Below are 14,708 nucleotides of genomic sequence, written 5' to 3' on the forward strand. Positions count from 1 at the left end.
ATGAGAGGCAGAGTTTTTAATATGCAGAGATATATATTACAAAATTTTCATCATTTTCTTACTGGAAACAATTATACTTAATTCATTTTGTTTGAAGGTCAAAGAAGACTAAAAAGAATTAAATTACAAAGAAGTTTATTTTTTAAAATGTAGAAAGAACAATGATTTTTTTTCAAAATTGTAGATACCATACTTATCGAAATTTCATACTATTCCTTGATATATTTATTTTTGTTTTCGCCTTCTAAGTCTTATTACGACGAACTTTTTAAAAAATCAGCAGACTATAAAAAGAAAAATGGACATTCCGGTTGCTGTTCGATTGTGTAATCAAATATACTTGGCGAATTTAGGGTTACTATTTTGTGCAAGAATTTTAAGTAGCATGCCATTAATGTTTTTTTTTTTTTTTAAATTTTATATTACTTATACATATCAAAAATAATTTATTACTTATACATTAATTAATTATATGCAAATGTCATCATAATAGTTATGTTTAATAATAATCGATATTATAATCTCTGCAATCATGCAATTCTAACACATAAGAAAAAGAGAAAATAATGTTTGCTAATACTGCCAAAAGAGCGATAAAATAATTTTTGTAATTGCTGCAAACGGGATGTCTAATGATTTAATGGGACACAATGTATAAGGGAAACGAGTATTTCCTTCCTTTGTCCGTATTTTTCACACTTCATTTTGTATTCTTGTATTGAAATTTGATATAACATAATTTTAGTTGACATTTACACATTAAGTTGTGTATAACAAGAAGACAGAAAATATTACATTAAAAGAGAATTTTCAAAAATTTTGGTAAGTTTTAAAGTTATTTCAAATTTATTTAATCCAGAAGACGCTGAAATTGTATAATTTTGTCTCATGAATCAAAAATACCTTTATTTGTTAGAGTGCTATTAATTAATAAATTTATTTAAAAATTGAAAAAGAATTTGATTGATTTTTTATGAATTATTAAATTGAAAGATTATTATTCAGAATTTAAATACATTAAAATATCAAAACATCTAATAATAATTTTCATAATTAACCTGTTTAAAAAACCTTTTATGTTATTTTTAATCCTATAGATGGCAGCATAAGTCTATTGAAGTTTGTGGTACTGAACGTTTGTTATCTGTTTCCGAAAAAATGGCTTTACCAGCAGATGTGAACAAATGTCAACATGTAACAAAAAATATTTAAAAATTATATATCTTTTAGAACAAGATATTATATGATATCTCTATGATGTTGTTTGATATTCTATAGGACAATATCGTGAAGATATTGTAATAATACTATCAGGAATTTTCTGCACCAATAGGGTATGATGGTATTTTGGGAAGGAAAAAAAAAAAAAAAAAAAAAAAAAGGACAACAATCAATAAACCAAATGCTATTTACTTCGTAAAAAATATCCTGTTTGCTTATTATTTTTCCCATAAATATTTTGACCCAAATCTATATTTTATATACTATCTATATTCTATGGCGTCTGCCAATGTGTATATACGCTCAATTTGCTCTTCTTTCACAACACCACCATCCATAAATAGTTTTATAATTCCACCTAATTAAATGAATGCGGGAATAACATTTTATTTTGTATCAGTGATCTGTATTTGATGTTCGCAATGAAACTGTTTGTTATGATTTTTATTGATTTGAAAGTCTCACTCAGCGGGCTATTTCGCTACATGAAATCTAAAACTAACTGGATTTTAAGTAAGAATATCCCTTAAGTTAAGAAAGGGATTCGTAGAAAAAAAAGGTAATAATAACATATGACTTATTGATAAATGTTAATTTCTTTTTTGTGAACAACCATCTGTCTTTCTATAAATTTCTTTTGCAATAAGTAATGGTGAAAAAATATTTTGAATTTTAACTTTCGAACTGAAATTTATTCTCTGTCAGTACTACTAAGACTGACAATTTAATTTTCATATTTTTAAGAAGATGGATTTATGTAGAAATTTACGGATTTTTTTCTTAAATTTTTTTAATTAATAAAACTTTTTATACAAATCATCAACTCTTAATAATTTCTGTGCAACTCGTCAATGTCAATTTTCTTAAGAAAGTACATGATGAGCTGGACTCGTCATTTCAGTTCAAGGGGTTAATATATATTTCTTTTTATGAATGATTCAGAAATGCTTTTGGATTGGAATAAATGCATATAATCTTTATGCGATATTTTGTTCCATGAATAGAAATTTTATTCGATATATTGAAACTGTGCTTATAATGTAAATCGTTGCCTTTTGAAAAAAAAAAATCGATATATAGAGATTTTTGATATACCGAAATTCTATATATAGATTTTGACTGTATATAACTCCTTGTATGTGAATTTAGATTTCCTCCTGTTTTAGTTTATTTATGTCGAGTATTTCATTTTTATTTTGAGGAGAACCAAAAAGATATTACAAGACAAATATACAAACGAATTTTACTCTGGCAAACTAAGAAAAAGTCGCTTTATTTTTCTGAAAAAGGAAATATAATTAAAAAAAGTTTAATTAGATTTTTTCTGTTAACATTCTGTTTCTACAAATATAACTGTATATATTGATCAGTGGGAATTTGACACAATATTCTTTCCATAATTATGACTTGATATGAATAGCATTATGTTATTTATACTGCGATACTGAGTTTTCATGAAAGGTTGAGTCTTTGTTTATATTTAGAATTGAGTAAATATTACAAATTGTCTTGAAAATACATATTTGTATGTTCTAAACCTTACCCAAACCGCTTGTTTTAAAGTACTCAATTTTTTTTTACTCTATCAATATATTACCATAAAAAATAACTATGTTCACAAATATATTTTTATATTATTTGGGGTGAAGGAAAATATTATTCATATTTTTAATAACAGTGTTCAAAGGGGGATATAAAATGGCCCTAGTGTTGCTTTAAAACGAGACATTAATATAACCAAGCTGAACTAAACAGTACAATGAAATCAAAGCTTTATTTATGTATATATGTCATAAACACGCTTATTTATTTATATATTTTTTTGCATATGCATTATCACTGTGGCTGGTGAAAAATGTGAAGCATACAATTCTTTTACGATTGAACATTATAATTTTGAATGCCAGGAGATTTTTATTTATTATGTCATGAGAGAGTATTTGACTGAAAAATGCCAGACAAAATATTGTAAACTAAATGTTGCAAATATTTTTATATGTTAATATATAGGGAAGTTTAATGGAAACATTTCCAATTTTTTTAAAAAAAAACTTTTGAACATGAAATTAAAAATTTAAATAAATACAATTAATTTAAGCAGAATAAGTATGATAAGAAATATTACATCATATTATTACTTTGCAATCTATCTATAACTGACACCTAGTACTTTTTTCAGATAAAATTTTCCATCAGGAAGTTCTGATAAAACTTACACGATGATGAGACGTGCTGCTCCTACGAGGTATGCATTAATCTATCAAATTTTATTGTTTTGACTCCTACAAAATGGTAGGAGTCTTGCTAATTGATATAAGCTTGCGTACATCATCCAGACGACTATGTATATACCATTCTCCTATTTTGAACTCTTAAAAGAAACTGCAACGAAGTCTTTCTAAAACAGTTTTATTATTTGGTTTGAAATCTTCATTATAAAGTAGACTGGGAAAAAGAGGGATAAAAGTGTTGCATGTAACGATGAATATTTCTAGAAAGTTCATCAAAACTTAGTGGGAAAGTATCAGTAATTTTTTTCCATTAATTTATAATCATTCTTCATTGAAAAGCCTATGTAAATAAATTATTACACACGAACAGCAATTTTAATTACTATTTATAGAGAAGATTTTCAATTTTTATTATTAAAAAAGTAAGTACTTTGAGCTTCTGTTTTTCTATAAACTTAACAAGGGAAATTCGAATGTCCTTAGAAAAATTTAAAGAGAACGTCAAGTAACAATTTATTTTGACCCTCGAATATGGGAGCTCTTTGCAAGACGAATAATTTAATTTTTTTTCCGGTTTGACCGGATAATCAAATAGCCAAAGCAGGAAACTATTTAGGAATCCTTCCATTTTGTTGGCATCAAAACGTTGAGGGATGCTTTCTGTTGCATTTTCAAGGTAATTTCATTTTATGCATTCATTTGATCCACAAAGGTCATATAGTTAGCGTATTCACACTGAAAAAAAATCAAGCATCATTCAAATATTTGGTCTGCTCTATTATTATTAGACTATTATGTATTTGGTTGACTGATTCACAAGTAATCAGCTCTTATAGACTTCGTTTTAGAAAGTGTTAGAAAGTACGCTGTCTAGGTAGAGTATTAGGGTTACATTTTAAACAGTCTCTTTTTTATATTTTGTTCAAAATTACTTAAAAGTTTTTTACATTCTTTTAAAAAGGAGTTATTGAAACCGGGCTGGTGACATGAAATCAAATATTTCATTACTTAAGATTGTCATAATAACCATAGTAAAAATCCTTTATTTAAATTTTTTTTTATATAGATATTAAATTAAAATCAATAACAAATATCTGAATTTGGAAACTGCAGTGGAAAAAAAAAGGGACAAGAGCTTCGAAAGTGGCATGAAGGATCAATCTAGCCTTAATAGTAGTATGAATACGACTCTGTGTAATATACTTCAGCCAGTATGTCATATTTTTTTATTTAATTCATTGCAAAGAGCCTCCTTTCTGCAGCAGTTGTTCTTTGAGTTTAGGATACCATACAATTTCACTGCATGCCACCTATCATTAAATTTTGCCTAAGGACAATTGTGTTATCCTGTATTTTGTAATTCTTAAAACCCATAACGCATTTTTCAAGGACTGATTTGGATCGCAATGAATCACGAAGGTTTGTTAGCAGTATTTCAGTTTCTGCATTAGAAGATATAGTTTGAAAGCTAATTCCCATAAACATCCTTGAATAAGTGTATCTGGCGCAATATAAATATTCTAAAGAGCTTGTCTTAATTAAAGCGTAGCAGTCTGAAGATCAATACAAAAGCAATTTTGCAATTCTGTTTGTGAATCTTTTTATGCCTCGGTTCAAGTAATGTCCTTGTCATCTGATTACAATTTAGTAAAATGGGTTTCTTTCTCAAATTACTCCTAGTCTAGCTAACCTAATCAAGTTTATCTGACTCTTTTTTTTGTATAAGTTCAATTCACAGCAAAGATTTTCTATAATATATTATTTAAATCAACTCAAATTTTTTATTGCAATTCCCACTCACAAATAGCAATTTTCCAAAAGTCTGACCAATGTCATAAAAAAATTTAGCCTTGAAAAAATATCATAAATAGGAACATTTTTAATGTCTATTAAAAATCAAACATGTATTATAAACTGTAATTCTAACTGATTTACAATATTTCTTTCGCTTTAGAATTTTGTTTTGGTCTCTATATTTTTGATAAAAGAATTATTTTCTTTATAAAATTTTTTTTAGGAATCGTTTTCCAAAAGAATTGCCAAAACCACAAGAAAATCTGCAAAAATCGTCACTACAGAATCAACAGCAAGCTAATACCTCTCAAGACAAGAAAGACACATCCTTACCTAAATGATGATGATGAACTGCAATGGAGCCTGGTTTAATTTCTTTGCTTTTACACTTAACATGTGGCAACTTTCAATAAGTTTTATATTTTGTCTTTAATAAAATGATGGATTTTCCATTCTATTGTCTTCTTTTTATGATTTGCGAAAACAGATGATTTTTTGAATTTTCAGTACAGAAATTTAAGAAAGAGGTTATGTTATTAGAAAAAAGAGTGCGTGAAATGTTTACTATGTTATTAAAATAAATGAAAGGGTAAAAATGAAATTATTACACATATATATTTATCTGAATATATTTTTTTGAATATAATTATTTTGAAAGAAAGTTTCTATGAGGAATTAATGTCAACATATAAAAGAACTTTGGAAAATTTATCCATCTTACTCACTGCATGCCACCCTGCTAGAGTCTAAAATCGTCAAAAAATGATAGTCTTTGATTCTTAAAATCAATATTCTTATGTCTAGCTTCATAGTACAGGAAGGAAAATGCATTTCAGACCTACTCCTATTGAAAGACTACAGGCCAAATTCAGATGTTATATTTTTAATTACCTCATAATGGTTTAGTTTAAAAATATCAGTCAGGAAAATATGAAGAAACAAATTTTTTATAAGAATTTTATAGTATTCCCAATTGATAACATTGGTCACTTGCTAAACATGATATATTAAATATAAAAATGGAATATTGTGATAACAAAACTGAATGATAAGGATAGTATAGAAAAATTTATCTTTATGGCTGAACAGAAATATGTTCAATTCAATATTAATGAATTTAGATGGATAAAAAGACTCAGGAAATGCAGGACGGGAAATTTTATAACTGTATCCCATGATAGACTCTGGATTTGAATTATTGCTCTGGATTGTGCATTAATTTCTTTATAATTTTCCCCCTGCATTTTTAGTTGTGACCTTAAGGTAATGACCATCATTATTCCGCTGTTATTCACATTATCTAACTTTTAGCTCATTCTGATGTCTATAGAATTATCAGAACAATGGTACATAAAGGCTAATCGGTCACATTTGAAATCAAATGCTCCAAATTACTGATGAAGATTAAAATTTTCTGACGAAATTGAGAGACTTCCTTTCTACAAATAGATATAAAACCTCTCTACCCCGTTTGAACATTTCACAGAAGCACGAGTTAGCAGCCGTCATTTCCCAGTAGCATGGCCTGCTCACTTGCCGGACATGACCCCTTTCGACTTTTGGTTGTGGGGTTATTTGAAGGATAATATCTACCGTCAAAGGTATCATCTGTACGAGATCTGAAGGACAACATTCGGCCCCATATTCTTAATTATTCGGCAGACTCGCTCCGGTTATCTATAGAAAATATAGTTCTCCGATTAGAGTATATTGTTGAAAATGAAGGAAGATATATTGAGCAATTTTAATTTTACTTTATTTAACAATTATAAACCATATTAAATGGTTTTTTTGTGTATTACAATGCCATCTAACGGTGACTTTTTGTACTAATTTTTTATTTAATAAATGTAAATTTCATCATCTCAATAATATGTAGTTCAAATTTTATCTCATTTCTATCGGAAACTTTTCATCATTTTCTTACTGGAAATAATTATGTGCACTTAATTTTATTTGAAGGTTAAAGAAGACTTAAAAGAATTAAACTATCCAGAAATTTATTTTTAAAAATGTTGGAAGTACACTGATTTTTCAAAATTGTCGTACCTCAAAATTTCATTCTTTTCTCCGACATCTTTATTTTTCTTTCAACATTCTAAGTCTTATTAAGACGAACTTTTTAAAAAATCAGCAGACTATAAAAAGAAAAACGGATATTCCGGTTGCTGTCGATTGTGTAATCAAATATACTTGGCGAATTTAGGGTTACTATTTTGTGCTAAAATGTTAAGTAGCATACTGTCAATGTTCTTTTTTTTAAAATTATTTTTTATTGTATTATTTATACATATCGCAAATATTATATTAATTATACATTAATTAACTGTATGTAAATGATTATAATGCGTTTAATAATAACTTATATTATAACAGTATATATCTCTGTTATTATGCAATTGTAACACCAGAAAAGAGAAAATCATAATTGCTAATTGCCAAAAGAGCGATAAAATCATTTTTGTGATTGCTGCAAACGGGATGTCTAATGATTAGATGGGACACAATGTGTAAGGGAAACGGGTATTTCCTATCTTTGTTCGTATTTCTCTCAGTTCATTTTGTATGCATATATTGAATGTTGATATAACATAATTTTAGTTGACAGTTACACATTAAGTTGTGCATTATAGGAAAAAAAATATTACATTAAAAGAGAATTCTCAAAATTTTTGGTAAGTTTTAAAGTTATTTGAAATTTATTTAATCTATAAGGCGTTGAATTGTATAAATTTGTTTCATAAATCAAAAATACTTTCATTTGTTAGAGTGTAATTAGTAAATTTATTTTAAAAGTGAAAAAAAAATTTGATTGATTTTTGATGAATTCTTCAATTGCAAACTATTATTCAGACTTCAAATATATCAAAATGTCAAAACATCTAACATTAATTTTGATAATTGATCGAAATTTATGAATTTATATAAAAAAATTAAGCTTTTATTTTATTTTTAAACCAATAGATGGCAGCTAAAATATATTGAAATTAATGGAATTGAATGTTTTTTATCTATTTTTTTATTGACTTTAGCAACAGATGTGAATAAATGTCTACATATATAAAAAAAATATTGAAAAATTTCATGTATTGTTTCAGCACAAGATATTATATGATATCTCAATGATGTTTGACGTGTCGGACAATATCGTAAAGATATTGTAACGATATTATTGGGAATTTTTTGCACCAATAGGGTATGATGGGATCATGAAATAAAAAAAATGGCAACAATCAATAAACCAAATGCTATTAACTTCGTAAAGTTATTCTATTTCCTTGTTGTTTTTCTATAAATGTCTTGATCCTGTATTCAGAAGATAGGGTTTTATTATTAATAAAACAGCAACAAAGTAGATGGCTCCTAAATTTTCTATTCACTGCCATTTATTTTTCTGGTTTTTATTTATTAAAATTTTTTTTTAAGACAAGAAAGTTTAACTGAGAGGTATTAAGTTAATGCCAATATTACATAATAGTAAAAAAAATAAAATAAAATAGTATTTACTTCAAATTTTACATTAATTTTCGAATGCACTCATTAAAAAAGTAAAAACGTTAAATAATGCCCAAAATGGTACTTTATTCTTTCACTTTTGGATTTAAAAAGTGTAATAAACGTATTTGTATCTTAATTCTATGGGGTCCGTCAAAGTGTGTCTATGCTCAGTTCACTCGTTCTTCTCAAAATCACTTCACATAATTGATCTTATAATCCCAGCTAATTAAATCAATGTGGGAATAATACAATAAGTTTATTTTGGATTAGATGATCTGTTTTTGATGTTCGCAATGAAACTATTTGCTACGAATTTTTATTGATTCGAAAGTCTCTTTCACATTTTTGTAGGCTGTTTGATTGCAAGAAATCTAAAACTCACTGGATTATAAGTAAGAATTTCCCTCAAATTGAGAAGAGGATTCATAGAAGAAAAGTTAAGAATAACATATGACTCATCGATGAGAATTTACTTCTTGTGAGCAACATTTCGGCCTTCCATAAATTTTGATTGCTATAAATGAAGTTTTAAGAGAAGAGATTAATGTAGGAACTTGGGGTTCTTTTTTCGCATTTTTAAAAAAAATAAATTTTAAAAATCATTATCTTTCAGTAATCTCATTGTCAGTTTGCCCAAGATAGTTCATGATGAATTGGACTCCTCATTTCAGGGTTGAATATGTATTCTTTCTTATGAACGAAGTTAATAAATGCTTTTGTACTGGAATAAGTGTGCATAATTTTTAAGTCCTATTTTTGTTCTATGAATAGAAATTTTATTCGATATGCTGAAACTATGTTTCTGATGTAAATCGTTGACTTGAATATGGATTTTTTTCCGTTTTAATTTTGTTTAAATTGAGCATTTTATTTTTAATTTGAGGAGAGTAAAAATAAAAACAAATTTCGCACTGGTTAATTGAAAGAAAGTTGCTTTATTTTTTTGAGATATAGAATTGAATAAAAAAAGTTAAATTGGATTTTTCCTGTTAATTTCCTGTTTGCACACATATTATTGAAATATGGATCATGAAGAATTCGACGCAGTATTATTTTCATAATGTTTGGTCATGTATAAAAGCATTATGTTATTTATACCTCGATACTGAATTTTCATGAAATGCTGAGTTTTTATTTATATTTAGAATTGTGTGAATATTACAAATAATCTTGAAGATACCTATTTCTATGCTCTAAACCATACCAAACTTCTGGTTTTAAGGTACTCGATTTTTTTTACTGCATCAATATATTACATAAAAAATGCCGGCGTCCTGGCATAGGGGTAGCGCGTCTTCCACGTGATCTGGGCGTCCCGGGTTCGAGTCCCGGTTTGGGCATGGTTGTTCTTCTGTTGTTCTATCTGTGAGATGTGTGAATGTGCCCTCCTGTAAAAAGGGGTTGTGCAAGCGAATGAATGATGCGTGAGTGGCAAAGTCGTACTCTTGGCCCTAGTTGGCGCTGCTATAAAAAATAAGAGACGTTCCCCTTAGGCTTAAATCGCTGTCTTCGTAACAGCGGGCTTGTCAGTGGCAAGTGCCATAAGAAACAAACAACATAAAAAATAACTATGTTTACAAATGTATTTTGACATTATATGTGTTGGGTGAAAATACTGTTTCCTATTTTTAATAACTGTATTCAGGGAATAAAAGTACAACGAAATCAGAGCATTATCTATGTATATATGATGAATGCACGGTTATTTGTTTACATATGCGTTATTACTGTACCCTGTAAAAATCTGAAAGATGCAATTTTGTTTTCTTTTTTTACAGTTTAACATTATAATTTTGAATACCAGGAGATTTTTATTTATGCCTTATGAGAATATTTGGTTGCAAAATATCTGATACATTTTTTTTAAACTAAAGGTTATAAATGATATTTTTATGTGGTAATATTTAAGAGCTGAAAACCTTTTCAATTAACAAAAATCTTGAAACATGAGACTAAAAATTCAAACAAATACAATTAATTTAAGTAGAATAAGTATGGTACCAATTATTGCATCATATTATTTACTTTGCAATATATATATAATAGGCACCTAATATTTTTTTTCAGATAAAAGTTTCCATCAGGAAGTTCTGATAAAACCTACACGATGATGAGCCGTGCTGCTCCTACGAGGTATGTGCTTATCTCTCATATTTTATTGTCTTTACTCCTACCAAATGATAAGAGTCTTACTAAATAAAATAAGATTGCGTACATCATCTTGACCATTATGTATATACAATTCTCCCAATATGAACTCTTATAAGAAACTGCAATAAAGTTTTTTTTAAGACAGTTTTATTATTTTGTTTGAAATCTTCATTATAAAGTAGACTGGGAAAAAGAGGGATAATACTGATGCGATGTAACGAGGAATATTTCTAGAAAGTTTATCAAAACTTAGTGGGAAAGTATCAGTAACTATTTTTCATTAATTTATGATCATTCTTGATTGAACAAACCATGTAAATAAATTATTATGCACGAGCAGCAATTTTAATTGCTACTCATAGAGAAGATTTTCAATTTTTATTATTAAAAAAGTAAGTACTTTGAGCTTCTGTTTTTCTATAAACTTAACAAGGGAAATTCGAATGTCCTTAGACAAATTTAAAGAGAATGTCAAGTAACAATTTATTTTGACCCTCGAATATGGGAGCTCTTTGCAAGACGATTAATTTAATTTTTTTTCCGGTTTGACCGGATAATCAAATAGCCAAAGCAGGCAACTATTTAGGAATCCTTCCATTTTGTTGGGCATCGAAGCGTTGAGGGACGCTTTTTTAGTATTTTCAAGGTGATTTCATTTTGTGCATTCACTTGATTCACGAAGGTCATATAGTTAGCGTATTCACATTGAAAAAAAAATCAAGTATCATTGAAATATTTGGTCTGTTCTATTATTAATAGAATATTATGTATTTGGTTGACTGATTCACAAGTCATCAGCTCTTATAGACTTCGTTTTAGAAAGTGTTAGACAGTACGCTGTCTAGGTAGAGTATTAGGATTGCATTTAAAACAGTCTCTTTTTTATATTTTATTCAAAATTACTTAAAAGTTTATTTACATTCTTTTAAAAAGGAATCATTGAAACTGGGCTGGTGACAAGAAATCAAATGTTTCATTATTTACGATTGTCATAATAATGATTGTGAAAATCCATTATTTAAAGTATTTATTTATATAGATTATTAAATTAAAATCAATAACAAATATCTGAATTTGGAAACTGCAGTGGAAAAAAAGGGACAAGAGCTTCGAAAGTGGCATGAAGGATTAATCTAGCCTTAATAGTATTTTGAATTTGAGTAATATACTTCATCCAGTATGTCATTTTTTTATTTAATTCATTGCAAAGAGCCTCCTTTCTGCAGCAGTTGTTCTTTGCGTTTAGGATACCATATAAATTCTATGCATGCCACCTATCATTAAATTTTGTCTAAGGACAATTGTGTCATCCTGTATTTTGTAATTCTTAAAACCCATAACGCATTTTTCAAGGACTGATTTGGATCGTAAGGAACCACGATGGCTTGTTAGCAGTATTTCAGTTTTTGCATTAGGAGATGTAGTTTGAAAGCTAAATCCAATTCCATAAACATCCTTAACTATGTGTATCTGGAGCAATATAAATATTCTAAAGAGCTTGTATTAATTAAAGCGTAGCAGTCTGAAGATCAATATAAAAGCATTTTTGCAATTCTGTTTGTGAATCTTTTTATGTCTCGGCTCAAGTATTGCCCTTCACTTCTGATTACAATTTAGTAAAATGGGTTTCTTTCTCAAATTACTCCTAGTCTAGCTAACCTAACCTTGCTTATCTGACTCTCTTTCTTTGTATCAGTTTAATTCACTGCAATGATTTTTTTGTAATATATTATTTAAATCAACTGAATTTTTTTTATTGCAATTACCACTCACAAATAGCAATTTTCCAAAAGTCTGACTAATGTGATAAGAAAATTTAGCCTCGAAAAATGGTCATAAATAAGAACATTTTTAATTTTCATTAAAAATCATTTATTATAAATGTAATTCTAACTGACTTGCAATATTTCTTTCGCTTTAGAATTTTGTTTTGGTCTTTATATTTTTGATAAAAGAATGATTTCACTCATAAAATTTTTTTCAGGAATCGTTTTCCAAAAGAATTGCCAAAACCACAAGAAAATCTGCAAAAATCGCCACCACAGAATCAACAGTCAACTAACAACTCCCAAGACAAGAAAAACACATCCCCATCTAAATGATGATGATGAACCGTAATGGAGCCTGGTTTAATTTCTTTGCCTTTACACTAAACATGTGGCAACTTTCAATAAGTTTTATATTTTGTCTTTAATAAAATGATGCATTTTCCATTTTATTGTGCTTCTATTTATGACTTGCCAAAACAGATGATTTTTTTTGAAATTTTTCTTCTTTGAAATTTTTCTTTCGAATTTTCAGTGCAAAAATTCAAAAAAGAGGTTATGCTATTAGAAAAAAGAGCGCGTGAAATGATTACTATGTTAGAAAAATAAATGAAAGCGTAAAAATGAAATTATTACACAGATATATTTATCTGAATATATTTATTTGAATATATATATTTTGGAAAAAAGCATATATGAGGAAAAAATGTTAACATAGGAAAGAATTTTGGAAAATTTGACCACCTTACTCACTGCATGCACCCTGATATAGGCTAAAATCGTTCAAAAATGATAGTCTCTGATTCTTAAAACCAATATTCTTATGCCATCTTTTATGTCCAGCTTCATAGTATAGGAAGGAAAATGTAGTATGCATTTCAGACATACTCCTATTGAACGACTAAGTCCAAAATTCGATACAGAAATACAATTTCGGTATAAAAATCATAGTATAATTCATTCATTTAAGATCATGCTTTTGAGTTGTAATATTCACATATCATAAATTGGTAGAAGTTAGTTCAAAGACAAATTTTAGCGGAAATTCGCTATAAATCTTAAACGAGACGCATCTATCAATTTCGAAAATTTTGAAGTTTCAATAACAAAATGACGTACGATCTTGAGAATAGAATTGTATCAATCCATCCTAAATATGTTTCAAGGAATTTAACCTTTTACAGGCCGAATTCAGATGTTATATTTTTAATTACCTCTTAATGGTTTAGTTTAAAAATATCAGTCATGAAAATATGAAGAAACAAATTTTTATACAAGAATTTTATAGTATTGCCAAAATAACATTGGTCACTTACTAAACACGTTATATTAAATATAAAAATGGAATATTATGATAACAAGACTGAATGATAAGGATAGTATAGAAAAATTTATCTTTATGGCTGAACAGAAATATGTTCAATTCAATATTAATGAATTTAGATGAGTAAAAAGACTCAAGAAATGCAGGAAGTGAAACTTTATAACTGTATCCCATGATATACTCTGGATTTCCATTATTGCTCTGGATTGTGCATTAATATCTTTGAATTTTTTTCCTGCATTTTTATTTGTGTCCTTAAGATAATGACCATTATTATACCGCTGTTATACACATTATCTAACTTTAAGCTCAGTCTGATGTCTATAGAATTATCAGAACAGTGGTACATCTATCACATTTGAAATCAAGTGCTCTAAATTACTGATGAAGATTTTCCAAAATTAAGAGACTTCCTTTCTTCAAATAGATATAAAACCTCTCTTCCCCTTTTGAAATTTAGAGGATTCTCCTTTCATTTCTATTTTCATTGGAAACTCTTTGACATCTGACCGATGAAGATTAAAATAACGACATAGGATGTAATCTTTTTATTTTTTCGCACACGAAACAGACTCATATTATGTAAATTAGTGTTGCATTACGTGTTTAGAAAGCATATCCTTATTACTTAACCAGAAGAATATTCATAAATATTAGTACGTGATTCTGAGATAAAAATTCGAGCATTCGTTTATTAGTTACACGAACAAAAGAGAGCAATTA

General features: G+C 27.9%; 2 long non-coding RNA genes across 2 annotated transcripts; both read left to right on the forward strand.

The window, feature by feature from the left end:
* The first annotated feature begins 640 nt into the window (after window positions 1-640).
* LOC129984764 (uncharacterized) lies at window positions 641-5,698 on the forward strand. The gene is made up of 3 exons (XR_008785524.1): window positions 641-822; window positions 3,401-3,466; window positions 5,470-5,698. It is a non-coding gene; the product is annotated as an uncharacterized LOC129984764 (long non-coding RNA).
* Window positions 5,699-7,753: 2,055 nt separating this feature from the next.
* Window positions 7,754-13,113, forward strand: LOC129984681 (uncharacterized). Its single transcript, XR_008785520.1, has 3 exons — window positions 7,754-7,921; window positions 10,812-10,877; window positions 12,880-13,113. It is a non-coding gene; the product is annotated as an uncharacterized LOC129984681 (long non-coding RNA).
* Window positions 13,114-14,708: the final 1,595 nt, after the last annotated feature.

Source organism: Argiope bruennichi, chromosome 9 (genome assembly GCF_947563725.1).
Source record: "Argiope bruennichi chromosome 9, qqArgBrue1.1, whole genome shotgun sequence".
NCBI classification, from domain to species: Eukaryota; Metazoa; Arthropoda; class Arachnida; order Araneae; family Araneidae; genus Argiope; species Argiope bruennichi.